Source organism: Heteronotia binoei, chromosome 14 (genome assembly GCF_032191835.1).
Source record: "Heteronotia binoei isolate CCM8104 ecotype False Entrance Well chromosome 14, APGP_CSIRO_Hbin_v1, whole genome shotgun sequence".
NCBI lineage: Eukaryota > Metazoa > Chordata > Lepidosauria > Squamata > Gekkonidae > Heteronotia > Heteronotia binoei.
Window position 1 is genome coordinate 65,901,087 of NC_083236.1, and position 27,564 is coordinate 65,928,650.

A 27,564-nucleotide genomic window follows, 5' to 3' on the forward strand; every position below is an offset into this window, starting at 1 on the left:
GTGTGCGGACTCTTATCTGGGAGAACCGGGTTTGATTCCCCACTCCTTCACTTGCAGCTGCCGGAATGGCCTTGGGTCAGCCAGAGCTCTGGCAGAGGTTGTCCTTGAAAGGGCAGCTGCTGTGAGAGCCCTCTCCAGCCCCACCCACCTCACAGGGTGTCTGTTGTGGGGGAGGAAGGGAGAGGAGATTGTGAGCCGCTCTGAGACTCTTCGGAGTGGAGGGCGGGATATAAATCCTATATCTTCATCTACCTCACAGGGTGCCTGTTGTGGGGGAGGAAGGGAGAGGAGATTGTGAGCCGCTCTGAGACTCTTCGGAGTGGAGGGCGGGATATAAATCCAATATCTCCATCTACCTCACAGGGTGTCTGTTGTGGGGTAGGAAGGGAAAGGAGATTGTGAGCCGCTCTGAGACTCTTCGGAGTGGAGGGCGGGATATAAATCCAATATCTCCATCTACCTCACAGGGTGTCTGTTGTGGGGGAGGAAGGGAAAGGAGATTGTGAGCCGCTCTGAGACTCTTTGGAGTGGAGGGCAGGATATAAATCCAATATCTTCATCTACCTCATAGGGTGTCTGTTGTGGGGGAGGAAGGGAAAGGAGATTGTGAGCCGCTCTGAGACTCTTTGGAGTGGAGGGCAGGATATAAATCCAATATCTTCATCTACCTCACAGGGTGTCTGTTGTGGGGGAGGAAGGGAAAGGAGATTGTGAGCCGCTCTGAGACTCTTCGGAGTGGAGGGCGGGATATAAATCCAATATCTTCATCTACCTCACAGGGTGTCTGTTGTGGGGGAGGAAGGGAGAGGAGATTGTGAGCCGCTCTGAGACTCTTTGGAGTGGAGGGCGGGATATAAATCCAATATCTTCATCTACCTCACAGGGTGTCTGTTGTGGGGGAGGAAGGGAAAGGAGATTGTGAGCCGCTCTGAGACTCTTTGGAGTGGAGGGCGGGATATAAATCCAATATCTTCATCTACCTCACAGGGTGTCTGTTGTGGGGGAGGAAGGGAAAGGAGGTTGTGAGCCGCTCTGAGACTCTTCGGAGTGGAGGGCGGGATATAAATCCAATATCTTCATCTACCTCACAGGGTGTCTGTTGTGGGGGAGGAAGGTAAAGGAGATTGTGAGCCGCTCTGAGACTCTTCGAAGTGGAGGGTGGGATATAAATCCAATATCTTCTTCTTCTTCTTCTTGTCTTAAAAGCCCTACAGCAGAGGTGTCAAACACGCAATCCGGGGGCCAAATCAGGCCCCTGGAGGGCTCCTATCAGCCCCCCCGAGCAACTGGCTGTCATCTGCTTCCTTCTCTCTTCCTTCCTTCTGCATAACAGCTTGCTTTGCAAGGCTTGCTCAATTGCACTGACGCTGCAGAACAACAGCTCTATTTTCTCCATTGGCTGAGGCTCCTTGGGGAGGAAGTGGGGGAGGTGGAGCTTGTTTTTCCAGGCTCTCTCAATCGCACAGCAGAGCTCCTGAGCCAAGCCTCTCTTCCTTCTATTGGTTGAGGCTCCCCTGGGGAAGGAAGAAAAGAGCCAGAGCTTCCTTTTCCCAGTTCCATGGATCCCATGGGAGAAATACAACAAAAGCGCCTTTAAAACCAACGAGTGCTAATGTTTTAAACATGGTTTAAGTTTTTTAAAAAAACTGTTTGTGTCCTTTATAAAGTTTATATCTCTGCTACCTAATCTTAAATAGGCACACACCTGGCCCAACCCAACAAGGTCTCATTTATGTCAGATCTGCTTTGTCTCCAGAGCTGGGTTGCAAATTCAGAAGTGAGCACCCTGATCTTTGCATTCTTTTCTTTTAAGAAACCATCTCCGAGTTGGCCATCTCTGAGTCTCTGTAACTCAAGATACCCCCATCCACCCACGTGCAAAATTCCTTAACTGTACGCATTTTCATACGCGAATGTTTTTGAGCGGCATTTTGCTGTGCCTGAACTGAATTTGGCTTGGCGTGCGCCGTGTCTTGGATCATCTGAGCAGAGTCGATCTTGACTTTCTGCCCAGGCCCTGTACGTGAAACATTTCTCTATTAATCACCCAAAGTAACTAACATTGTTTCCTTCCCAACAAAAACTAGCGCTTCAGGGTTCATGAACATCGCATCTTTTGAAAGAGCAGATATATAGTAATCTGTTTCCTCCAGGAGAGAAATATGGCAGAGACAGGGGCTGGGGTATCAGTGTTGAGTTAATTTTATATGCTTTTGTGAAATATATTCATTCTCTCTCGGGACGGGAGAGAAATGTCATTAGGGTTTTTTCCCAGCTTAAAGTCGCATAGTAAAGGATGAAAAAGTCATTAGAATAAAATTTCAAATACTAAATTTGAATGCATGATGCATAAGAATTAATTCCCCCCCTTCAAGACAGTCTGGAATTGAAACTCACCCCCTCCCGTAACTATATTTGGGGTCTGCTCAACTTGAAGGCAGCGCTTCAAAAGTTCTGAAGTTCTGTTTTGCAGGGTGGATATTTCTGCTTGAGAAAAAAAAAGAGGAAAAGTTTCCTTCCAAAAGCAATTCTGTTGCCAGAGAAACAAATCATTGTAGAATAGAGCAGCTTTGTTAATGGGGCTATCTTGGGAATTCATTCACCAAGCCCAAGTTTTGAATTTTTTAAAAAATACCAGGGGTTTTTGAGGCAACAGAAAATCCACAAATATTCCAGCAAGAAGCCACTCACCCGCCTTTGAAAATCCATCTTGTTCTGTCAGACCTTAATTCCCTTCTCTCAAGACAAATCGGCTTACCATGAGGCTCTTCTGTAAGGTATTTTATAGCCCACCCTTGTTTGATAGAGCCGTGGCCATGGACAGATACATATTTAGCCATTGCTCAGAATTGGACCAATTTCACACTAGGGCTCGTTCCGGGTGGAGAGCCCTTTTGCTCCTGGCGCTTCTCTCGGTCTTAGCACAAGCTGCCCTGGAGCTGTGGGTTGGCGCGCCACTTTTCTGCAGCAAGCGAGATCCTCTTACAAGCTGTTTCTGCTTGCCACAGGAAAGCAGCAGGCCAACTGGATAATCAAGTGACTGAAGGAGTTTTCCACAGTGTGGGAAACTGGAAGAGCTTTTGATAGATCCCCCGATTAAACTTGCATTGGTTCAAGGGTCATGGCCCAATCTGCCAGGGTTGGGTAGCAGTTAAAATGTAAGACAAGGATTGGGGAGATCCAGGTTTGAATCCTCACTCAACCATATGCAAATGAGTTTCAGCTGGGCTTTTTTCTACCAAAAGAAACCCTATGCAAAATAATAGTGACATCAAGAAGTGTGGCCTAATATGCAAATGAGTTCCTGTTGGGCTTTTGGTACAAAAAAACCCTGTGCAAAACAACGGTGACATCAGGGGGTGTGACCTAATATGAAAATGAGTTCATGCTGGGCTTTCTCTACAAAAAAAAAAAAAAGCCCTGCCTAGAATTATGACTGACTGCCAGACTATAGAGACCAGTGATCGTGGAGAAAATGGCATCTACAAAATGCATCACGTACCTACTCAGCTCTATTTGTGTAGTACGTGTATATGTCAGCTCTCCAGAGACTTGCCTGAGTCAGCTTACGAAGAAAAAGTTGCAATAAAACCAATAAAAAAAGTATAGGATTTGTATACTATGATAGCCCCTCGTTGGTGGAATGACCTTCCAGAGATGGTGCGAGCCCTGCGGGACTTGAACCAATTCCGCAGGGCTTGCAAAACATTTCTTTTTCAGTTGGCATTTGAGACACCATGTGGTAATTGAGACAGAACCTGATTAACGAACGAACAGACACTTAGCCATCGTAAATACATCAGGACTACATCATTTTAGCACCTATTTTATATTTTATATGTTTTTATGTATTTTAAATAATTTATTTGTAATTAGTGTTTAAATTGTTACGTTTTATGAATCATGGGACTCCCATGTCTGTTATATGTTTAATGTGAATCATGGGACTCCCGTGTCTGTTAGCCGCCCTGAGCCCGCCTTGCGGGGAGGGCGGGATATAAAAAATAAAAAATAAAAAAAATAAAATATTATTATTATTATAATAAACAAGCCGTTCAAACCTGAGTGAAAAGGAAAAGTTTTCAGCTGGCACCTAAAGGACAGTAAGGGTAAGTGCCAGGCAATGGTCCCTCTAAGTTGTGGAGTCTTGTGAGCAAAACTTCTACTTTGTGAGCTACTGGCATTAAAGCTGTGAGCTCCTGCACAAATTAGTTTGCTCTGGGGCCATTTTTCCTGAGCTGAGACAAAAATATGTGACCTAGAGGCTAAAAAGTTGTGAGCTAGCTCATGCTAACTCAGCTTAGAGGGAACATTGGTACCAGGTAAGCTTCACGAGAGAAAGCATTTTAAAGGTTCCACTACTGAAAAAATCCTGGCTAGCTAAGAACATAAGAGAAGTCATGATGGATCAGCCAATGGCCCATCCAGTGCAACGCTCTGTGTCACGCAGTGGCCAAAAACTCAGGTGCCATCAGGAGGTCCATCAGTGGGGACACTAGAAGCCCTCACACTGTTGCCCCTCCCAAGCACCAAGAAGACAGAGCATCACTGCCCCAGACAGAGAGTCCCAACAATGCACTGTGGCTAACAGCCACTGATAGACCTCTGCTCCATATGTTTATCCAGTCTCCTGTTGAAGCTGTCTAGAACACTTTTCTAATAACTGCCCATGAAGGGACAAATAATAGTGGTTGGGAAGAGGACATGAAGTGGTGAATGATACTCTCTCAGCCTAATCTACCTCACAGAGCTGACGTGAGGATAAAATAGAGGAGAGTAGACCCATCTTCACCATTCTGAGCTCCTTAAAGGAAACATAAGAACATAAGAGAAGCTATGGCCCATCCAGTCCAACACTCTGTGTCACAGAAGAACATAAGAGAAGCCATGTTGGATCAGGCCAATGGCCCATCCAGTCCACCACTCTCTGTCACAGAAGAACATAAGAGAAGCCATGGAGGATCAGGCCAATGGCCCATCCAGTCCAACACTCTGTGTCACAGAAGAACATAAGAGAAGCCATGGAGGATCAGGCCAATGGCCCATCCAGTCCAACACTCTGTGTCACAGAAGAACATAAGAGAAGCCATGTAGGATCAGGCCAGTGGCCCATCCAGTCCAACACTCTGTGTCACAGAAGAACATAAGAGAAGCCATGGAGGATCAGGCCAATGGCCCATCCAGCCCAACACTCTGTGTCACAGAAGAACATAAGAGAAGCCATGTAGGATCAGGCCAATGGCCCATCCAGTCCAACACTCTGTGTCACAGAAGAACATAAGAGAAGCCATGTAGGATCAGGCCAATGGCCCATCCAGTCCAACACTCTGTGTCACAGAAGAACATAAGAGAAGCCATGTAGGATCAGGCCAATGGCCCATCCAGTCCAACACTCTGTGTCACAGAAGAACATAAGAGAAGCCATGTAGGATCAGGCCAATGGCCCATCCAGTCCAACACTCTGTGTCACAGAAGAACATAAGAGAAGCCATGTAGGATCAGGCCAATGGCCCATCCAGTCCAACACTCTGTGTCACACAGTGGCCAATATATGTGTGTGTACATACATACATATACACACATATATATTACACACACACACATATATATATACTGTGGCTAATAGCCACTGATGGACCTCTGCTCCATATTTTTATCTAATTCCCCTCTTAAAGCTGGCTATGCTTGTAGCCGCCTCCACCTCCTGTGGCAGTGAATTCCACATGTTAATCACCCTTTGGGTGAAGAAGGACTTCCTTTTATCCGTTTTAACCCGACTGCTCAGCAATTTCATTGAATGACCACGAGTTCTTGTATTGTGAGAAAGGAAGAAAAAAACTTCTTTCTCTACTTTCTCCATCCCATGCATAATCTTGTCACCCTATCATGCATAATCTTGTCACTCCCATGCATAATCTTGTCACTCTATCATGTCACCCCGCAGTCGACATTTCTCCAAGCTAAAGAGCCCCAAGCTCTTCATAGGGAAAGTGTTCCAAACCTTTAATCATTCTAGTTGCCCTTTTCTGCACTTTTTCCAATGCTATAATATTCTTTTTGAGGTGCGGTGACCAGAATTGTACACAGTACTCCAAATGAGACCGCACCATCGATTTATACAGGGGCATTATGATACTGGCTGATTTGTTTTCAATTCCCTTCCTAATAATTCCCAGCATGGCGTTGGCCTTTTTTTATTGCAATCAACAAGTAAGAATAAAAACAATAGTGTTCAAAGTAAAGGGACATAAACAGAATCCCAACTCCAGAAATGAACAGGGACAGAAGCCCTTTGGTAACTCTATCCATTCCAAACTTGGCAAAATCTTCTTTCCAAGTATCCCAAGCTAGGAAACCAATTGAAGGCAACGGTTCTGATTTTCCTTAATTTGAGGGGATTCTGGCTTTCATCAACTGAACCCGCCCGGCATCCATAAATGGAATGAAAAACCTGTAGAAATTGCCTGGTTCAACAGTCTGATTGCCCTCCCTCCTTTTCACATCTCCTAGAGAACATTAGTTGAAACCCGAAGAGGGTAATCAAGCGTGGGTTGATGGGCCAACCTCAAAGGATCCAGGCCCATGTAACGCAATTATTTTTAAAGCCATTTCTAACATTTTTTTTTTTCCCTAGGGCTGAAAATCTTACCATCGAAACATTTTGTTCTCCACTGGGAATTTTAGTTTCTCCCCCTCCCCTTTTGAAAGAATGTTATCAAAATTGCCTCTCCTCCAGGATTCTGATTTCTGTTTCTGGCTGTAAGAGTCAGGCATGCAGAACATTCCCAGAGGTGATGCAAACTCTGCTCTGAAGAATTTCAACCCTTCTGGGTGACTGCGGTCCTCAGAACTCCAAAGGTGCCCGCAGGATCAGCGGAGCTGAAAACTGCGGTTCCACATTGTCCGTGGAATCAGCCACGCACCGTTCTTTAGCTTGTGTGGCTTTTGTCTTTAACTACTGATGAGAACTTATATTGTTTTAAGCAGCATCTATTTTAAATTATGTCACTTCACACAATCTAGGATTGTCGTCCATGAAGGCACATGAATATACGCTAATAAATAAACCAATCAGGCCGGAGAAAAGAAAGCATCTTGTAAAGTTGTACATATGAACTCATGTTGTTTTATACTGAACCAAATGCTTGGTCCATCGGGGTCAGTATTGTCTACTCCAGGGATGGCCAAAGAGGCTTGGGAGCCACATGTGGTTCTTTCACACATATTGTGTGGCTCTCGGTCAGCCAGCTTAGGGAAGGCATTTGTCTCCTTAAATCACTTTTCCAAACCAAGCCAGCCAGCCATTTGGAGACTGCATTTAAAGCTAAAGCTGCTTTCTTTCCACCTCTCCCTCCCTCCCCCCCCCAATCTATGTGCCTTCCTTCCTTCCTTCCTTCCTTCCTTCCTTCCTTCCTTCCTTCCTTCCTTCCTTCCTTCCTTCCTTCCTTCCTTCCTTCCTTCCTTCCTTCCTTCCTTCCTTCCTTCCTGTCTTGCAGCTCTCAGACATCTGATATTTATTCTACATGACTCTTTAAGAAAATTTTATCACCCCTGGTCTGCTCAGACTGGCAGGCACTCTCCAGGATCTTGGGCAAGGAAAGGTCTTTCAATTTACTTATTGCTGGATCCTTTTAACTAAAGATGCCAGGGGTTGAACCTGGGACCTTCTGCATGTTAAGCAGATGTTCTACCGCTAAGCCATGGTTCTTCCTCAGCGTTGAAAAAGTTGCGGGGGAGGAGATGGGACATAAGAGAAGCCATACTGGATCAGGCCAATGGCCCATTTTGTTCAACACTCTGTGTCACACTGTAGCCAAAACCCAGGCGCCATCAGGAAGTCCACCAGGGAGGCTAGAACTCAAGAAATCTAGGGTGTTTGTTCTAGAAAGATCAGTGGGACAGCAGCCTCCACCCCTGTGCAAGTGACAGAACTCAAGCTAGGGTTGCCAGCCTCCAGGTGGGGCCTGGATATCTCCTGCTTTTCCAATGGCTCTCCAGCTGGCAGAGATCAGCTTCCCTGGAGAAAATGCTACAATAACACAGCCACCGGTGTATTAAGAATGGCAAAATTCAAAACTGCACCAGTTGAATTATTACTCTCATACATAAAGTGTGTAAATAAGCGTTCAGTGCACTATAAAACAATACATGCAGCAAAACATTAGAACATTAATGTTTTGATGCATGTATTGTTTTATATTGCACTAAACGCTTATTTACACATTTTAGAGTAATAATTCAACTGGTGCAGTTTTGAATTTAGCCCCTGGAGAATATGCCTGCTTGGAGGGGTGGACTCTAGGGCATTGGACCATGCTGAGGCCTCTGCCCTCCCCAAACCCCACCATCTCCTGGACCCACCCCCAAAGTCTCCTGGTATTTTCCAACACAGACCTGGCAATCCTAACCCAAGTTCTGCCTGGATTGTTACATTAGCAGCCCAAAACCCCACTGTGTTCAAAAATCAAACACTTAATAAAGAAGAAAAATATTTCATTCTGTAAGTGCACAAGCATCCATAAATTCATACAAATTCACACATAGTATCAAAAAGGTTAAAAAGTCCCACTAACAAAATCTCCATTTCACTGAGTGACTGAGGAGGGCGATGAAGACGGTGAGAGGTCTGGAGACCAAGTCCTATGAGGAAAGGTTGAAGGAGCTGGGCATGTTTAGCTTGGAGAGGAGGCAGCTGAGAGGTTATAGGATCACCACCTTCAAGGACTTGAAGGGCTGTCATATAGAGGATGGTGTGGAGTTGTTTTCTGTGGCCCTGGAAGGTAGGATCAGAACCAATGGGTTGAAATTAAATCAAAAGAGTTTCCGGCTCAACATTAGGAAAAACTTCCTGAGCGTTAGAGCGATTCCTCAGTGGAACAGGCTTCCTCGGGAGGTGTGGGCTCTCCTTCCTTGGAGGTTTTTAAACAGAGGCTAGAGCGCCATCTGACACCAATGAGGATCCTGTGGATTTAGGGGGAGGTGTTTGTGAGTTTCCTGCATTGTGCAGGGGGTTGGACTAGATGACCCTAGAGGTCCCTTCTAGGGTTGCCAAGTCCAATTCAAGAAATATCTGGGGACTTTGGGGATGGAGCCAGGAGACATTAGGGGTGCAGCCAAGATCAAGGCTGTGACAAGCATAACTGAACTCCGAAGGGAGTTCTGGCCATCAAATTTAAAGGGATGGCACACCTTTTTAATTCCTTCCTTCCATAGGAAATAATGGATAGGGGCACCTTCTTTTGGAACTCATATAATTGGACCCCCTGGTCCAATCTTTTTGAAACTTGGGGGGTATTTTAGGGAGAGGCACTAGATGCTATACTGAAAATTTGGTGCCTCTACCCCAAAAAACAGCCCCCCCCCCCAGAGCCCCAGATACCCGCGGATCAATTCTCCATAATTTTCTATGGGAATAAATCTCCACAGGGAATAGCAGAGTTCCCAGCAGACATTTCCCTCCCCTCCTCTTGCTTTCTGACGACCCTGAAGCGGGGGGAGGGCCTCCAAACCGGGGGGATCCCCTGCCCCCACCTGGGGATTGGCAACCCTAGTCCCTTCCAGCTCTATGATTCTATGAAAACTTTTTTCAGTCTTCAATGGGTATCACGCCAGGTTTCTCCTGTTGTCCAGAGTCAAACCTCAGAGTGAAGCCGCCAATTAAGACTTTGGAAAATGGGCACGTAAGAAAAGATAGGAAAAATGCTGGTATCAGGTTATTTCATTGGCTTATGAAAAAGCTGGAAATAGTGAAACGTGATAAAAAGCTGGCGATCACGTGGAGATGAATTTTGCCTTCACAGCCGATATCTGAGGCCTGACTCTGGAGGACAGGGGAAATTGGGAGTGATACCCACTGAAGATTGAAACAAGTTTTGTCAGAGTCACTCAGTGGAATGGACATTTTGTTAGTGGGTCTTTTTAACCTTTTTGATACTATGTGTGAATTTGTATGAATTTATGGATGCTTGTACACTTATAGAATGAAATATTTTTCTTATTCTTCATTAAGCATTTGATTTTTGAACACAGTGGGTTTTTTGGCGGCTTATCTATACTGTGTTGCCACTGTTTTCCTCTTGGATTGTGGCATTGGCAGTTTTATGATCTTTGTCTCTGAGGGATTTTTGAAAGAACCAGGTTATCTGGATGATGTGAACTGTCCCTTTAGAAGAAGAAGAAGAAGATATTGGATTTCTATCCCGCCCTCCACTCCGAAGAGTCTCAGAGAGGCTCACAATCTCCTTTCCCTTCCTCCCCCACAACAGACACCCTGTGAGGTGGGTGGGGCTGGAGAGGGCTCTCACAGCAGCTGCCCTTTCAAGGACAACTCCTACCAGAACTATGGCTGACCCAAGGCCATGCTAGCAGGTGCAAGTGGAGGAGTGGGGAATCAAACCCGGCTCTCCCAGATAAGAGTCTGCACACTTAACCACTACACCAAACTGACTCTGTTCTTGTGGACCGAATATTCCCAACTCAATTCAGCATATATTGCTTGATTGTTCTTTTTATCATAATCTCTGTAAAGATTTATTTTGCAAGCTTTCTTTCTCCCCAGATTTGTCTATTCTGCCACCCTGTTATTCTTTATTGAACGATTTTCTGAGGGAGAGGTTAGCGAGGCGGTGGCAAAATTTTTGGCTGACATCCTTAAATTTAAATCTGACCATGTATGAATGCATCTGTGAGCTGGGTTTCGTTTTGATTTTATCTCCAATGTTTAAATTTTTATATTCTGTGTGTTTTTATTTGCAACTGTTATGCCATTAAACGTTTGGTATGGCATGGTGAACTGATTTTCCCAGACAGGATCAGGTCACGCTGACAAAGCGTAATACTGCTAACCTCCTTTTATTTTTTCATCGCCCGGCTACCCTGCTTCAAAACTGCATTTCTGTGTGCGTCATCAAAGGCAGAAGAATACATTAAAAGGGGGACTCCAACCTCCCTCCCTCCCCAGACTTTGACGATGAGAAGTGAAAGGGGAAAGGAAAGAGGAAAAGGAAAGTTCGCTGGGTCAGGGAACCAAAGGGAAAAGGCCATCTCTGAGGTTCCCACGTGATTTTCCAAGGGTCAGCTGAGAATGCCCTTCTCCGCCCATGTGGTCTAGACCACACAGCAATGCCCGGATCCTGGCAAGGCTGTTTTGAGTTGGAAGGCAGGTGAGGAGGTCGCAATGGGGGTGGTGAAACCTGAGGAGGAATGGATTCGGCATGCGGTTGCCGATCCCCAGGTAGAGCAGGGAATCAAGGTTACCACGAACCTCCACACAAACCAGCCTCAAAATTAATGCACCTTAAATAGCACTCGTAACACTCAGTAATTATATGAATGATCAAAATTTCATTGAATCCATCAAAAGGTTATAGAAGACATTAAGGGACAAGAGTCCACACCCGCAGTCTTTAAAAAACTAATTAATGCCCAAGTAATATAGATTACGGGGTGCAGACAGAAATTCAAGAGGTGGAGTCTTCGAACACGGAGCACTGCTCCTAACGTATTCCAGTTCAAGAATTCTTCCACGGAGAACCATGCTCCATAAATCTTATCCTCTGTACATAAATCCTCCCCATAAATCTTATCCTTCACAAATCTTATCCTCTGTACAGCCAGGCATATCCCCAGAGACCGATCCCCATAGGGAATAATGGAGATTGAGCCACAGGTATTTGGGGCTCCGAGGAGGCTGCTTTTTTGTGGTAGAGGCACCAAATGTGTAGCATAGCATCCGATGCCTCGCTTCAGAACACCTTCCAAGGTTCAAAAGGATTGGACCAGGAAGTTCAATTCTATGAGCCCCAAAAGAAGACGCCCCCTATCCTTCATTATTTCCAACGGAGGGAAAGGGTTTAAAAGGTGTGTGGTGCCTTTAAATGTGATGGCCAGAACTCCCTTTGGAGTTCAATGATGCTTGTCACAACCTTGCTCCTGGCTCCACCCACAGATAGGTCCAGGTGGGCGGTTGTGCTGTTTCGAAGTAGTAAAACAACGTTTGAGTCCGGTGGCGCTTTGAAGACCAAGCTTTATTCAAGGTATGAACTTGCACGGGCCTGCACACTTCCTCAGATACATTGAAATGGAAGTTAATGGTCCATAGATAATTATCTGACATATTTATCTGTTACACTGTGCACCCCCCCTCCCCAGTAACTAAATCCAAGCAAATGGTGACCGTATAAACTTACCTTGTAATCCCTGTTTGGCCTTGGCATCTCTTTTAAAACATCTTCATTATGTCATATGCTGATTTGCTGTTCACCCCTCAGCCTATATGCAGGGGTGGAAATCTTGCAGGAGCTCCTTTGCATATTAGACCACACACCCCTGATGTAGCCAATCCTCCAAGAGTTTACAAAAAAGAGCCTTGTAAGCTCTTGGAGGATTGGCTACATCAGGGGTGCATGGCCTAATATGCAAAGGAGCTCCTGCTAGAATTCCACCCCTGTCTATATGTATATTTCCATTACAAAGTATCTGAAAAAGTGTCATGCAAATGAAAGCTTCTACCTTGAATTAAACTTTGTTGGTCTTAAAGGTGATACTGGACTCAAACTTTTTAGCACAGGCAGACAGAGAGAGACCCTCCATTTACGATCCGAAGTGGCATAAGCATAAAAGGGCTGTGCCTTATGATGCTAAGTTCAGCACATGCAATTCTGCCAGCACTAAGAAGCACTGGATGAAACAGAATGCAAACAGCATTTGGAAATATCTCCGAGCTTTGCATTTTTCTTTTCAATCCATTCAGCTACTGTAAGTTAGTGTTTTATGTAAAAACACCGGTGACCCTGGAATTAAAACCCCTACAATCAGCATACTGCTAAATACCATTGGGAAATTCCAAACTGGAGTGCAAAATCCAGAAGCTTTAAAGGATTTACTCTTTGGCATTGAGACGGTGCACAGCTTTTTAGCTTTCTGTACCCGCCTTTAATTATCAAATACCCTTGTTATCGTCACAGCGACAAGGTAAAACTCGAGAAAGCAAAACAGGCAGGAACGCAATAACATGAATCGAGTGTCTTGTTACTGAGAAGGAAGGAGGGGTTCTCATGGAAAATTCATTTCCAGCCTCACCGATCCCTCCTTCTTGATTCCTTGAATTCCCACCCACAGTTGGCTTCTTTGTAATAATATTTGAAATTGTTTGTTTGAGAAGCCAGCAAAGCCAGACGTTGGGGGGGGGGGGGAGAGAGAAATGAAAAAAGAGAAGCCTCCAGGTCAGAAGGAAGTCATGGCTCTGAGGCGTCATTGGAACACAGGCCCAGAACGAGTTGTAGAAGAATTGCATAAGCAGAGCAGTCAAAGGGTCGGGCATCGATCCAGGGGAAGAGCAGGGGCTTATCTTGCGTCTTCTCTCACACTGTCTGGGAAGGGAACAAATATCCTGTGTTTTCGAACAAAGCAGGAGTCCACTGGCACCTTTAAGACCAACAAACTGTTATCCAGACTGTGAGCTTTTGTGTGCCAAGCACACTTCTTCAAATACATTGCAATGGAAGTTATCAATCCTTACATAGGCAGAGGGTGAACACAGTTGGCATACAACATAATGGAGATCTTTTAAAACAGATGCAAAGACCAAGACAGGAATTACAAGCTAAGTTTATATGTCTGAGAAGGTGCCCTTGTCCTAGGGTTGCCAAGTCCAATTTAAGAAATATCTGGGGACTTTGGGGGTGGAGCCAGGAGACTTTGGGGGTGGAGCCAGGAGACATTAGGGGTGGAGCCAAGATCAAGGCTGTGACAAGCATAATTGAACTCCAAATGGAGTTCTGGCCCTCACATTTAAAGGGACAGCACAACTTTTCAATTCCTTCCTTCCATAGGAAATAATGGATAGAGGCACCTTCTTTTGGGGCTCACAGAATTGGGCCCCCTGGTCCAATCATTTTGAAACCTGGGGGGGTATTTGGGGGAGAGGCACGAGATGTTATACTGAAAATTTGGTACCTCTACCCCAAAAAACAGCCCCCCCCCAGAGCCCCAGATACCCGCAGATCAATTCTCCATGATATTCTATGGGAATAAATCTCCATAGGGAATAACAAAGTTCCCAGCAGACATTTCCCTCCCCTCCCCCTGCTTTCTGACGACCCTGAAGCAGGGGGAGGGTCTCCAAATCGGGGGATCCCCTGCCCGCACCTGGGGATTGGCAACCCTACCTTGCGCATGAAAGCTTACATTCTGAATCCAACTTGGTTGGTCTTAAAGGTGCCACTGGACTCCAACTTTTTCCTATTGCTTCAGACCAACATGGCTGCCCGCCTGCATCTAGCCCACGTTTTGTTTGTCCTTCTCTTTATATGGTCCTCAGTGGTCGGTTCCCGTCCTTTCCCTTGTTGGTTTTGTAAATTTGATCATAAACCTGATTTCAAAGAGAAAACTCGTGCCTAAACAAAGGCTCCAAAGGAAGTGCTTTGTGCCGTTGACAGTCTTCATAACATAATGTTCCAAAATCCTTTATGGCAGGGGTCCCCAACCCCTGGGTCGTGGACCGGTAATGGTCCGTGGCCGGTTAGTAACCCGGCCGTGAGTTGTATAATTATTTCATTATCTGTTAGCATGAAATAAGAAGAAGAAAAAGAAGACGACGACACTGGGTTTACATCCTGCCCTCCACTCCGAATCTCAGAGTCTCGGAGCAGCTCACAAACTCCTTTATCTTCCTCTCCCACAACAGACACCCTGTGAGGTAGGTGGGGCTGAGAGAGCTCTCCCAGAAGCTGCCCTTTCAAGGGCAACTTTGTGAGAACTATGCTTGACCCAAGGCCATTCCAGCAGCTGCGAGCTGAGGAGTGGGGGATCAAACCCGGTTCTCCCAGATAAGAGTCCGCCCACTTAACCACTACACCAAACTAATGGAAACAAAGTGCACAATTGTATCACCCGGAAACCATCCCACCCCCCGGTCTGCGGAAAAATTGTCTTCCATAATACTGGTCCCTGCTGCCAAAAAGGTTGCTCCATTGTTTTCATAATCCATTAAGAGTATGGGTTCCAGTTCAAGCCTCTGAGGGCAATGTCGATAATGTTTTTTGTATTGACATACTCAAATAAGGGATATTGGCTGTTTGTCTCATTACATATACTAAACCAGGGGTGTCAAACACACAGCCCAGGGGCCAAATCAGGTCCCCAGAGGGCTTCTATCAGACCCCCCAAGCAATTAGCTTTCACTTCTTCCTCTCTCTTTTGATTCCTTCTGCATCACAGCTTGCTTTGCGATGCTTGCTTAGTCACACAAGAGTTACAGAGCGAAGCCTCTATTTTCTCCATTGGCTGAGGCTCCTCCCTTGGGGAGGAAGGCGGGGGCGGGAGAGCTTGCTTTGCCAGGCTCTCTCGATTCCACGGCAGAGCTACTGAGCCAACTCTCTCTTCCTTCTATTGGCTGAGGCGCCTCCTCCTCCTCCTGGTTCCCTGGGGAAGGAAGGAAAGAGCCAGAGCTTCCTTTGCCCAGTTCCCTGGATCCCACGGGAGAGATACAAAGAGAGCACCTTGAAGACCAATGAGTGCTAACGTTTTAAGTGTGTTTTATTTTATTTTTTTTAAAAAAATCTTTAATTGTGTTTGTGCGCTTTATAAAGTTTATATCTCTGCTACCTAATCTTAAAGGTGCTGGTTATCACCTTTAAAACCCTATATGGCCGAGGACCTGCCTACCTCAGGGACTGCCTCTCTCCATATGTTCCCCAGAGAGCACTGCGATCCAGCTCACAAAATCTTTTGGAAATCCCTGGGCCTAAGGAGGCCAAACTTAAAACAACTAGGGAGCAGGCCTTCTCTATAAAAGCGCCCCAATGGTGGAATCAGCTGCCGGAAGAGGTGCGGGCCCTACGGGATCTCAACCAGTTCCGTAGGGCTTGCAAAACTGCCCTCTTCCAAGAAGCCTTTAAGATGTAACCAGAACGCTGTGGCCGGACCTGCCTGTCCCACATTGGTCTTGTCAGCCACCAGCGAGCCTGCAGCAAACATGGACTATTGCACCCTTCTTAAATCTTCGTTCGCGAAGCCAAGCCGAGAGAGAGAGATTTTATCTGTTATTGTCGTACCATGATATTGTATCATGCTCTGTAAGCCACCCTGAGCCTGCCTTGGCGGGGAGAGCGGGGGTATGAATAAAAACTTATTATTATTATTATTATTAAATAGGTACGCTCATGGCCCGGCCGGACAGGGCCCGACCCAACAAGGTCTCATTTATGTCAGATTCAGCCCTCATAACGAATGAGTTCGACACCCCTGTGCTAAACCCATTTCCCACTATATTTTATGTATTCTTTGTTCCTAATGGCAAACTAGAACGATGTTTATAATGTATGTTGCATGTTTAAAAGTAAATTACGTGGACAGGAACACCTCTGGGAAAGACGTGTCCTCAGTTTAACCCAGACTTGCAGGCAATAGAGCAATTAAGAGATTCCATTTATAGCCTTATGACAGTCTCACCAGTAGGGCTTTGCTTTGTAGCAGGAATTCTTTCGCATATTAGGCCACACACCCGTGATGTAGCCAATTCTCCAAGGCGTTACAGAGTACAGGGCCAACTGTAAGCTCCAGGAGGATTGGCTACATCAGGAGGGTGTGGCCTAATAATCAAAGGAGTTTCTGCTACGAAATAAGCCCTGCACCATCGTTCTCCCATTCTGACATGTCACTGTTGGTTTCCCATGCAAATGCTATCCAGACCAAATGTTCTTTCCGTTTGTTAATGTCACTGTTTTGTCGCTGGATTCTAACTTTGCACCACGTTGCATTCTTAACCACTGCCCACCAGCTATATGTAGCTCTGCTCACTGTACCCTATTCCACTGGTCTGATGAAGTCTGCATGGACACAAAAGCTTACATTCTGAATGAAACTTTGTTGGTCTTACAGGTGCTACTGGGCTCCAACTGGGCCACCGTTTCCCAACTTCCTCAAAGAGGCTGAAGAAGAAATCCGTTCCCTTCCAACATGGACAGCGCAAATCCAAGCAGCTTCATGGATCTGGAGATCAATTGTACTCCTCGATCTCCAGACCCCACCTGGAGGGTGGCAACCCCAGCAGGCACCCCAAACTGCACCGTAGGCTCGTCAGACCCCATGTCATGAATATAAGTGCGGAGGCCTGCCTTAACACTATGAAAGTTTGGGGCTCAAAATATATCATGACCTTAGCAAAAAAGCAAACACCATTTGGTCACTGGGTGTCCCCATAACAAGCCCATTTGGCAGCGGCCGACCGCCCCTCCTTTGAGGCCCTGCAATTGTGCCAGATTTTGACAATACAGCCCACCCACCCCCACCTCAGAATTGACCAGTCATCTCTTTCTAGCATTACTTTTCGCTTGCTAAGAGTTTCTCTGCACGGGGAGCTTTTTTCTTTTTAAATTTGATGCTGGATAAATTTGGAAAAGCTGAGAAATACTTGATAATCCATGTTAATACTGCTGCGAGGGTTTTGATAGCACAGCATCGGAAAAGGAAAGAACTGCCAACAATTGATGACTCGATTGTAAAAATAATCGCTATAGCGGAGATGGATAAGCTTTCTAACTGGTTAAGAACCAAACCTGAGAAATATGTCGACAAAAACTGGACTTTATTTTATAGATAGATAGATGAATTTATTGTCATTGTTCTCAACAAAAAGAGAGCAACGAAATGAGGTGCTCTTCCACAAACATACCAACACATCAAACACACATATTCATAAACCATTTAAATACATCTAAAACCATTAAACCATTTAAACCATTTAAATACATCTAAAACGGATAAACATTCATAAAACCATTAAAACCATTTAAACCATTAAATAAACATTCATAAAACCATTAAACATTCATAAAACCATTAAAACCATTTAAACCATTAAATACATCTAAAACAGATAATCCTTCAGAACCCTGCATTTAACCTAACCACAGCACTTGGATAGAAACTGTCCTTAAATCTGTTTGTCCTAGCCTTCAACACTCTATATCATCTACCTGACGGTAAGATCTCAAAAAGCAAATGGCCCAGATGTGTATGGTCCCTTAGGATCATTTGTATCTTCCTTTTACATGCCATATTATACAGATCCACCAATGAGGGGAGAGAACATCCACAAATCTTTTGTGCTCTTCTCGTCACTCTTTGGAGCACCCTTCTCTCTGCTTTATGATTGGTTAACGAAATGTTGCAATGTCAAAAAAAGACAAGAGTAGAAGAGGTTTCTGCCAATCAAGAGTTAGTATTTTCGTTAGTTAGAAATGAAGTACCTCGCGAGGATGAATATATCATAGTTTATATTTTGACAGCGGCAAGAATACTTTTCGCCAAGGGTTGGAGACAAAAATCCATCCCGCAAAGGGACGATGTAGTTCAGAAAATACTTCAAGTAGCAGAAATGGACATTTCATCTAATTTAGTTAAAGGGATGCCGAAGATTGTTGCTGTAAAAAAATGGGGAAAATTCTATAATTGGTTGGGGAAAAAGTGATTTCTGTTTTATACTACTGTTTTATGTTTATGATATAATTATTTAATTTAAATAGGAAAAAGGTTTAAAATTTGGTTTCGTAACCACAATCCATCTCTCTTAGTACAAAAAAACAAGTTTGTATTTAGATGTACAGGATGTTGTTAATGCTTTATGGTTTGTCTCTTTTTCTCTTTGTTGTTGTGTATGCCTCTGAATATGACTGAAAGAGCAATAAAATGAAAAACTCAAAAAAAAAAAAGAGAGTTAGTATTTATCTTTCCTTTCCCATATATTTGTGTGGGGTTGTATGTAACATGTTTGATACAAGTTTTATCGTGTTCCCTACTTTCATTTTTGTGTACTGTGTTGTTGTAATATGTCAACCGTTTGCTTGTATTGTCTGTTGTTTGTGGTCTGCTATGAATAAATAAAAGGTAAAGAGTGAAAAAAAAAGTTTCTCTGCAAGTGGGGGGGGGGAGAAAAAAATCATTGTTAGGTGATAACCATCCGAAATACTTAAATGCACCCGACTCTGGCAGCCATTCACACTTGTTCCTTCCCCCCCCCCAAAAAAAAAAACCTGGCCAAAAGGAGGCAGGTGAAGGGGGTGTTTTGGAGGGACATTCCAGGGGGGCAATATGGAAGTGTTTAATGGCAACGGACTGGCAGGGTACCGGGGAGAAGAGATCTGAACCTTTAAATTGCAGCCATTCCCGGCCTAACGATAAGTAAATAAACAGTTCACAGCTGCAGGGACTAAACAGAGAAACACATCGATCTCTCCGAGGCGTGATTGCTGAGTTCGTAATTAAGTGTGAAATGTGAACCTTCCATCATGGCAGTGTGAGATGCTGGAGGTCTCCAGCGGTAGGAACACCCCCCCGCCCCCTCCCCCCGGCCTCATTAACCCTTCAAACACCCTTGGGTGAACGGCAGAGCATCGGCTTCCTGCAAAACCAAATCTCTTTTGCATGCCATTAGTATGGGGGGGGGGGGGAGAGCTGTTGCATGCTGGGAACCTAGCATTGCTTTCTTTTTGTATCTTTTCAGGGGCTGCACGCTTGGACAGATATAGAAAAATCCCTTGTGTTGGAAATCCCTTGTGTTGGTTGAGAAGCCAGTTTGGTGTAGTGGTTAAGTGTGCGGTGGCCAAACTGGGGCTCAGGAGTCACATGTGGCTCTTTCACACATATTGTGTAGCTCTCGAAGCCCCCAATACCAGCTTGGAGAAGGCCAGGGCTTTTCTTGAGCAGGAACATACAGGAACGCAGTTCCAGCTGGTTTGGTGTCAGCGGGTGTGGTCTAATATGCAAATGAGTTGCTGCTGGGTTTTTCCTACAAAAAAAAAGCCCCTGAGAAGGCATTTCACTCTTTAAATCATTTCTCCGAGCCAAGCCAACCGGCATCTAGGAGAATACATTTAAAGTTAAAGTTGCTTTCTTTCCCCTCCCCTTCCTCCCCCATCTATTTTCCTTCCTTCCTTCCTTCCTTCCTTCCTTCCTTCCTTCCTTCCTTCCTTCCTTCCTTCCTTCCTTCCTTCCTTCCTTCCTTCCTTCCTTCCTCATTGCTAATCTGAGTAGACCAGGGGTGGTGGTGGTGAAGAAGCTTGAAGTGCCCTGCCATTTTTTTCTTCCTTCCTCTCTCTGACAGTCTTTTCCTCTTCCTTCCTTCCTTCCTTCCTTCCTTCCTTCCTTCCTTCCTTCCTTCCTTCCTTCCTTCCTTCCTTCCTTCCTTGCCATTGCTAATCTGAGTAGACCAGGGGTGGTGGTGGTGAAGAAGCTTGAAGTGCCCTGCCATTTCTTTCTTCCTTCCTCTCTCTGTCAGTCTTTTCCTCTGTCTTCCTTCCTTCCTTCCTTCCTTCCTTCCTTCCTTCCTTCCTTCCTTCCTTCCTTCCTTCCTTCCTTCCTTCCTTCCTTCTGAAGTTTATTCTATGTGGCTCTTACATTAAACAATTTTGGCCACCCCTGTTACAGAGTGTAAGTCAAAGTGCAGTCAATAGGATGGGGCTTCCAATGAATTATAGAGTTTGGACTACAGAAAGCTGAAGACAAACAGAAATCTGGAAGAGAGCTGAAACAAAACATGAGCTTCAAATGTGACATGTTAAATAGTGCTGCTGAAACTACCTAGTCTGGAGGATCCTTACAGCAATAGGCAGCACTGCCACAGCACAGGTTCTGCCTCTTTACCGACGCAGCTTTCTGGCCATTTTATTACAGTACAGTCCTATTTACCCGTGCAAAAAGCCTTCTTGCATCATTCCATTTCACAAAGTTGATGGAAAGCCAGGAAGTTTCTGTCTGCAGGGGCCTTCAAACACAGATGAGCACTGTAACGTGTGAACATCCTCTGCTTGCGTTCTGAAGCCCCAGAACGACTTTCCCACATGATGTTTCTGTTTGTGTGTTTTGTTTCTTCAGGGAGGCTGGGGTGGGGGAGGAGATATGCTACTGCAGGGGTGGCCAGCGGTAGCTCTCCAGATGTTTTCTGCCTACAACTCCCATCAGCCCCAGCCAGCATGGCCAATGGCTGGGGCTGATGGGAGTTGTAGGCAAAAAACATCTGGAGAGCTACCGTTGGCCACCCCTGTGCTACTGCGCTGATGGAAAGGGCGGCTGCATGTTCCCTTCACACATTATGTCTGCCCAGTTCGCTAAAAATGCAGTGAATGAAGGCAACCCAGAAATGCAGCTCCATTTTTTTTTTTTTTTTAGTAATCTGCCAATTTAACTGCTTGCTACAAGCAATTCAGCACTGCCGGTCAGACAGCCCTGGAAAATCTGATTGCCAGCTGTAGCTGTTTGGGGAATTGACCTGGTGGAATTTAACTGCCCAGATTCCTGGAATTTGGTTGGAAGACAAGATTAACACCAAACCCTTTTCAAAAAGCAGCTTAAACGGGGATGGGGGGGGGGTGGGCAACAGACCCTCAAAATAGCAGTAAGCCACTAAATGTGATGTTCGGCTTTTGGTTGCTATGCCTGATTGTGCTGGCGAGACATTTCAGCAAGAAAACACGATGAAAGGAAACGTTTCAGATCATAACTCAGGAGAGAGCTTTCAATGACCCAACCAGCAATATTAAAGGAGATAAATATTTTAAAACACCCATTACAGGGTGTTTATAAGCATCGAGCTAAAGCTGAGCTCTGTCTCAGGCAGGACGGAAACTTTGTTGAAATTAGCTTAAAGGAATTGCCAGTTTTGGTACCTGGTATTAGAAGAGAAAGCAACAGCCCACAGGATCGTGAGGCTTTCTGAAGGGTGGACGGGAATTAACCCCTCTGTTTTGTATAGTCCATTTTAAGTAAATGTTCTTAATTAATTATATTATCTTCTGGTAATGCAGTCACAGAAAACTACGGATAGATAAGTGACATTGTCATGGAGGAGCATAGGAGGAGAGGAGGTCCTGCAGATAGGCATGCATGACTGTTTATGGGGTGTTAAGACTACAAAATCCATGGTGCATTGCACAAGTGAATATTTCTCCAAAAGGCCATTGCAGAGCTGGAAAAAAATACAGAAGAGGGCAACCAATTTGGGGGTTGGAGCACCCTTCCTATGAGAAAAGGCTGAAGAGTCTGGGACTTTTCCATTTAGAAGAGAGATGACTAAGGCAGGGGACATGATAGAGGATTATCAAGAGCCAGTTTGGTGCAGTGGTTAAGTGTGCGGACTCTTATCTGGGAGAACCGGGTTCGATTTCCCACTCCTCCATCTGCAGCTGCTGGAATGGCCTTGGGTCAGCCATAGCTCTGGCAGAGGTTGTCCTTGAAAGGGCAGCTGCTGTGAGAGCCCTCTCCAGCCCCACCCACCTCACAGGGTGTCTGTTGTGAGGGAGGAAGGTAAAGGAGATTGTGAGCCGCTCTGAGACCCTTCGGAGTGGAGGGCGGGATATAAATCCAATATCTTCATCTACCTCACAGGGTGTCTGTTGTGGGGGAGGAAGGGAAAGGAGATTGTGAGCCGCTCTGAGTGGAGGGCAGGATATAAATCCAATATCTTCATCTTTTCATAAAATTATGCATGACAAAGAGAACTTTTGCTCCCTCTCCCAAAATACTAGAACCTGAGGGCATCCAATGAAGCTTAATGGGCAGTTGGTTCAGGATGGGCAAAAGGAAGTACTACTTTACCGAGAGAGTGATTCAAATGTCGAATTCACTGCCAGAAGATGTAGTGATTGCCACAGGAATAGAGAGCTTTAAAAGGGGCATTAGATAGATTCATGGAGGATGTCTGTTTAGACCCAGGTTTCACCTAGAATCGATAGCATTTCCCTAGCCAGTTTGGTGTAGTGGTGAAGCGCACAGACTCTTATCTGGGAGAACTGGGTTTGATTCCCCACTCCTCTAATTGCAGTTGCTGGAATGGCCTTGGGTCAGCCATGGCTCTTGTAGGAGTTGTCCTTGAAAGGGCAGCTTCTGGGAGAGCTCTCTCAGCCCCACCCACCTCACAGGGTGTCTGTTGTGGGGGAAGGAGATAAAGGAGATTGTAAGCCGCTCTTTGATTCAGAGAGAAGGGTGGAGTATAAATCGGAGGTCTTCTTCTTCTGAAACTATCATTTTCTCCAGGGGAATTGATTTCTGTGATCTGGAGGCCAGTCATAATTCCAGGAGATCTGCAGACACGATCCGGAAGCTGGCAAGTTTCTTTGGTGCTGATCTTAACAGAGCATAAATAGGTCATAAAACCGGCACCACCCAGGGCTTTGGGCAAAAACCGTCTCACTTCATTTTGCTGGAGCCCTTTGAAATGTTCGCAGTTCCACTACTTATTAATAGCACCGGGTTTTTTTTATTATTATTTGAAGGCAAACAATTCTGAAAACCATTGCGAGCCGGATCGTAAAGGGCACGGTGGAAACTGCATTCGGTTTCACAGGCTTGGAAGAGATTCAGCCGCAAATACATGATCAGAAACACATTGGATGTAATTGATCTTGGTGGCGAACATGAAATGGATTTTAGATCAAACCTTCCTCCCCCTTTGGTGCCACTAAAGATAATATGCATTCATTTCCTGTTAGTGAAATAGACTAAATAAAAGGCCCTTTTACAAAAAAATTCCCAAGCCGTGATCCTAAATATTTATCCCGGGCAGTCTTTACCACCAGAGTTTCCAGAATGCCCAAGTAACATAGTCCCACTGGCAGCTGGCATTCTAATTTCTCGGGGGGCAGGGGGGGGCATCAGAAGCCAGCTTGGGGCATGTGATTCACTAATTCCTAATGCCTACTTAGTTAATGTTGGTGTAATATAGTCAGGGGTGGAATTCTAGCAGGAGCTCCTTTGCATATTAGGCCACCCACCCTGATGTAGCCAATCCTCCAAGAGCTTACAAAAAAGAGCCTTTTAAGCTCTTGGAGGATTGGCTACATCAGGGGGTGTGGCTAGGGTTCCCAAGTCCAACCCCAAAAATATCTGGGGACTTTGGGGGTGGAGCCAGGAGACTTTGGGGGTGGAGCCAGGAGACACTGGGGTGGAGCTAGGGGGAGGGGGGAAATGGCGAGCCGCCCCGTCTCGGAGCGTGCGACGCCGCTGCGCAGCTGACGCCTCTTCTCTGCTCGCCGTGGCTGCTCCTCCGAGATGGGCTCAGGCTGAGCCCATCTTGGAGGAGCAGCCACGGCGAGCAGAGAAGAGGCCACCGCGCCGCTGCCGCCTCGCCCGCTCCGCCTCGCCCGCTCCGCCTCGCCCGCTCCGCCTCTGGGGTGGAAGCAGAGGGGGGGGCGGAGGCGGGCCGGGGGCATGGCGAGCCGCGAGTCCGGGTCCTAGAATGGCCCAGATTCGCGGCTCGCCATGCTCCTGGCCTGCCTCGCCCTCCCCTGCACTGCTGCTGCCTCTTGGCTGCTCCTCTGAGATGGGCTCAGCCTGGGCCCATCTTGGAGGAGCAGCTGCGGTGGGAGGGGAGGGGCAGCAGCGGCGCGGCGGCCTCGCCGGCTCCGGGATGCGGCGGCTGGCCATGCTCCCCGGCGCCGTTTCCACCCCCTCCCCCCACTTCCGTTTTTTGGGGGAGCGGGGGAAGAGGGTGGAAATCATGGGGTCCCCCGCCAGGGCGGGAGGGTTGGGAAGCCTAGGTGTGGCCTAATATGCAAAGGAGCTCCTGCTAGAATCCCACCCCTGAATATAGTGACCAGGAAACTGCTGAGTCAAATTTTGCCAGGGGCCACAAACTCTCCCAGGGGGCTGCACATGAATCTTCGAACCCGGTCTAACCATGTGATACTGTCCAGTCAAGGCTTTGCCATCTCATTCTCCTGCACATATGAATCCAGCTTTTAGCTCTTAATCCACAGTACAGGGATAGAAGAGTTTCCAGCTCAACATTAGGAAGAGCTTCCAGACTGTTAGAGCGGTTCCTCAGTGGAACAGGCTTCCTCGGGAGGTGGTGGGCTCTCCTTCCTTGGAGGTTTTTAAACAGAGGCTATGTGGCCATCTGACAGTAATGAGGATCCTGTGAATTTAGGGGGAGGTATTTGGTGCAGAGTGGTAAAGCTGCAGTCTGAACTCTGCTTGTGACTTGAGTTCGATCCCGGCAGAAGCTGGGTACAGGTAGCTGGCTCGAGGTTGACTCAGCCTTCCATCCTTCTGAGGTCGGTCAAATGAGTACCCAGCTAGCTGGGGGGGAAAGTGTAGATGACTGGGGAAGGCAATGGCAAACCACCCCATAAAAAGTCTGCTGTGAAAACATCGTGATACGACATCACCCCAGAGTCGGAAACGACTGGTGCTTGCATGGGGAGGTAGGGTGGCCAATCCCCAGGTGAGGGCAGGGGATCCCCCGGTTTGGAGGCCCTCCCCCCGCTTCAGGGGCGTCAGAAAGCGGGGGGAGGGGAGGGAAATGTCTGCTGGGAACTCTGTTATTCCCTAGGGAGATTTATTCCTATACAAAATCTTGGAGAATTGATCCGTGGGTATCTGGGGCTCGGGGGGGCTGTTTTTTGGGATAGAGGCACCAAATTTTCAGTGTAGCATCTAGTGCCTCTCCCCAAAATACCCCCCAAGTTTCAAAAAGATTGGACCAGGGGGTCCAATTCTATGAGCCCCAAAAGAAGGTGCCCCTATCCTTCATTATTTCCTATGGAAGGAAGGAATTGAAAAGGTGTGCCGTCCCTTTAAATGTGATGGCCAGAACTCCCTTTGGAATTCAATTATGCTTGTCACAGCCTTGATCTTGGCTCCACCCCTAATGTCTCCTGGCTCCACCCCCAAAGTCCCCAGATATTTCTTGAATTGGACTTGGCAACCCTAGGGGGAGGGGGTTGGACTAGATGATCCCTTCCAATTCTATGATTACCGTCCTACCTGGGGTTGCCAACTTCTAGGTGGCAATAATCAACTAGAAAAGAGAAACGCGGATAGAAGATCTGACAATAAAACATTACCATGATTGATCAAAATGCCCCCCATGCAAAAAATATGAATTCCTTAAATATTGTTATTCCAAACTCACAACCAAGATTTCATTCAACAATTCGCTCGACAATTCATAAATACGATATTAAGGTGCCTCAACTTCAAATTCCCATGAAACGTATTAGAATCCAAACTCCCAGCTCGAAAGGCAGAAAGTGCTTGTAGTAAAAAGCACTTATAGAGCACATTCGTCTACAGCATGTGTCTGTGCAGGGCATTTTTAGTAGAAAAGCCTCAGCAGGAGCTAATTTGCATATTAGTTCACACCCCCTTATGGCACGCCAGCCGGAACTGCATTCCTGTGCATTCCTGCTCAAAAAAAAAAATGCTCTGCATCTATGCCAGTTTGGTTTAGTGGTTACGTGTGCAGACTCTTATCTGGGAGAACCGGGTTTGATTCCCCACTCCTCCACTTGCAGCTGCTGGAATGGCCTTGGGTCAGCCACAGCTCTGGCAGAGGTTGTCCTTGAAAGGGCAGCTGCTGTGAGAGCCCTCTCAGCCCCAAACACCTCACAGGGTGTCTGTTGTGCGGTGGGGGAGGGGGGAGAGAAGATATAGGGGATTCTAAGCCGCTCTGAGTCTCTGATTCAGAGAGCAGGGCGGGTTTAAATCTGCAGTCTTCTTCTTCTTCCTCCTCCAATGGGTAGACAACAGCAGCCTCCACCCCTGTACAAGTGACAGAAGCCATGCTAGGATTGCCAGCCTCCAGCTGGGGCAGAACATGAGGAGGCTGTAAAAGAATATACTTCCTAAACAAAAAGCACAACCAGTAAATTACAGCTTAATATAGAAATGACAGACACTCCATAACATAACATAACATAACATAACATAACATAACATAACATAACATAACATAACATAACATAACATAAATAAATAAATAAATAAATAAATAAACATTATATCAATGCTTAAGCACACTCTGCAATGTACTGAGTATTTATGTTCACAGCATTTCAAGGGAAAGCACCGTAATGAAATTTAGAGGTTCTGGAGATTCGCTCCTGCCCAAAATGAGGCCTGGATAAGTAACAGAAAAGGCATCTTAATATGTCTGTCCGGTGCACCATGTGTGACAAAGCTTGTTTGCTGTGAACATGGTGGACTGTCTTGAGGCTCAGTGGCTTTTGACAATCTGCCCCTCATATATTAACATGCAGCTTTAGCTGTATTCTGGTCTAACAAGAATAACTGAAGGTCTATTTTCTCCCATATGTTCCTGCCTGGGAATTAAGAAGACCATCGAAGACAAAGAAAACCATAGATCTATATCCCGTAGATTTATACCCCATAGATTCAGAGTCTCAGAGCAGCTTACAATCTCCTTTATCTTCTCCCCCCCCCCACAACAGACACCCTGTGAGGTAGGTGGGGCTGAGAGGGCTCTCCCAGAAACTGCCCTTTCAAGGACCTCTGTGAAAGCCAGAGCTTTTTTGGTAGAAAAAGTCCAGCAGGAACTCATTTGCATATTAGCCCACTCCCTGACATCACCATTGTTTCACATTGGGCTTTCTTGTAGAAATAGCCCAGCAGGAACTAATTTGCATATTAGGCCACACCTCCTGATGCCAAGCCAGCAAGAACTGCGTTCCTGTGTGTTTGTGCTCAAAAAAAAACAAGCCCTGGTGAGAGCTCTCGCTGACCCAAGGCCATTCCAGCAGCTGCAAGTGGAGGAGTGGGGAATCCAAC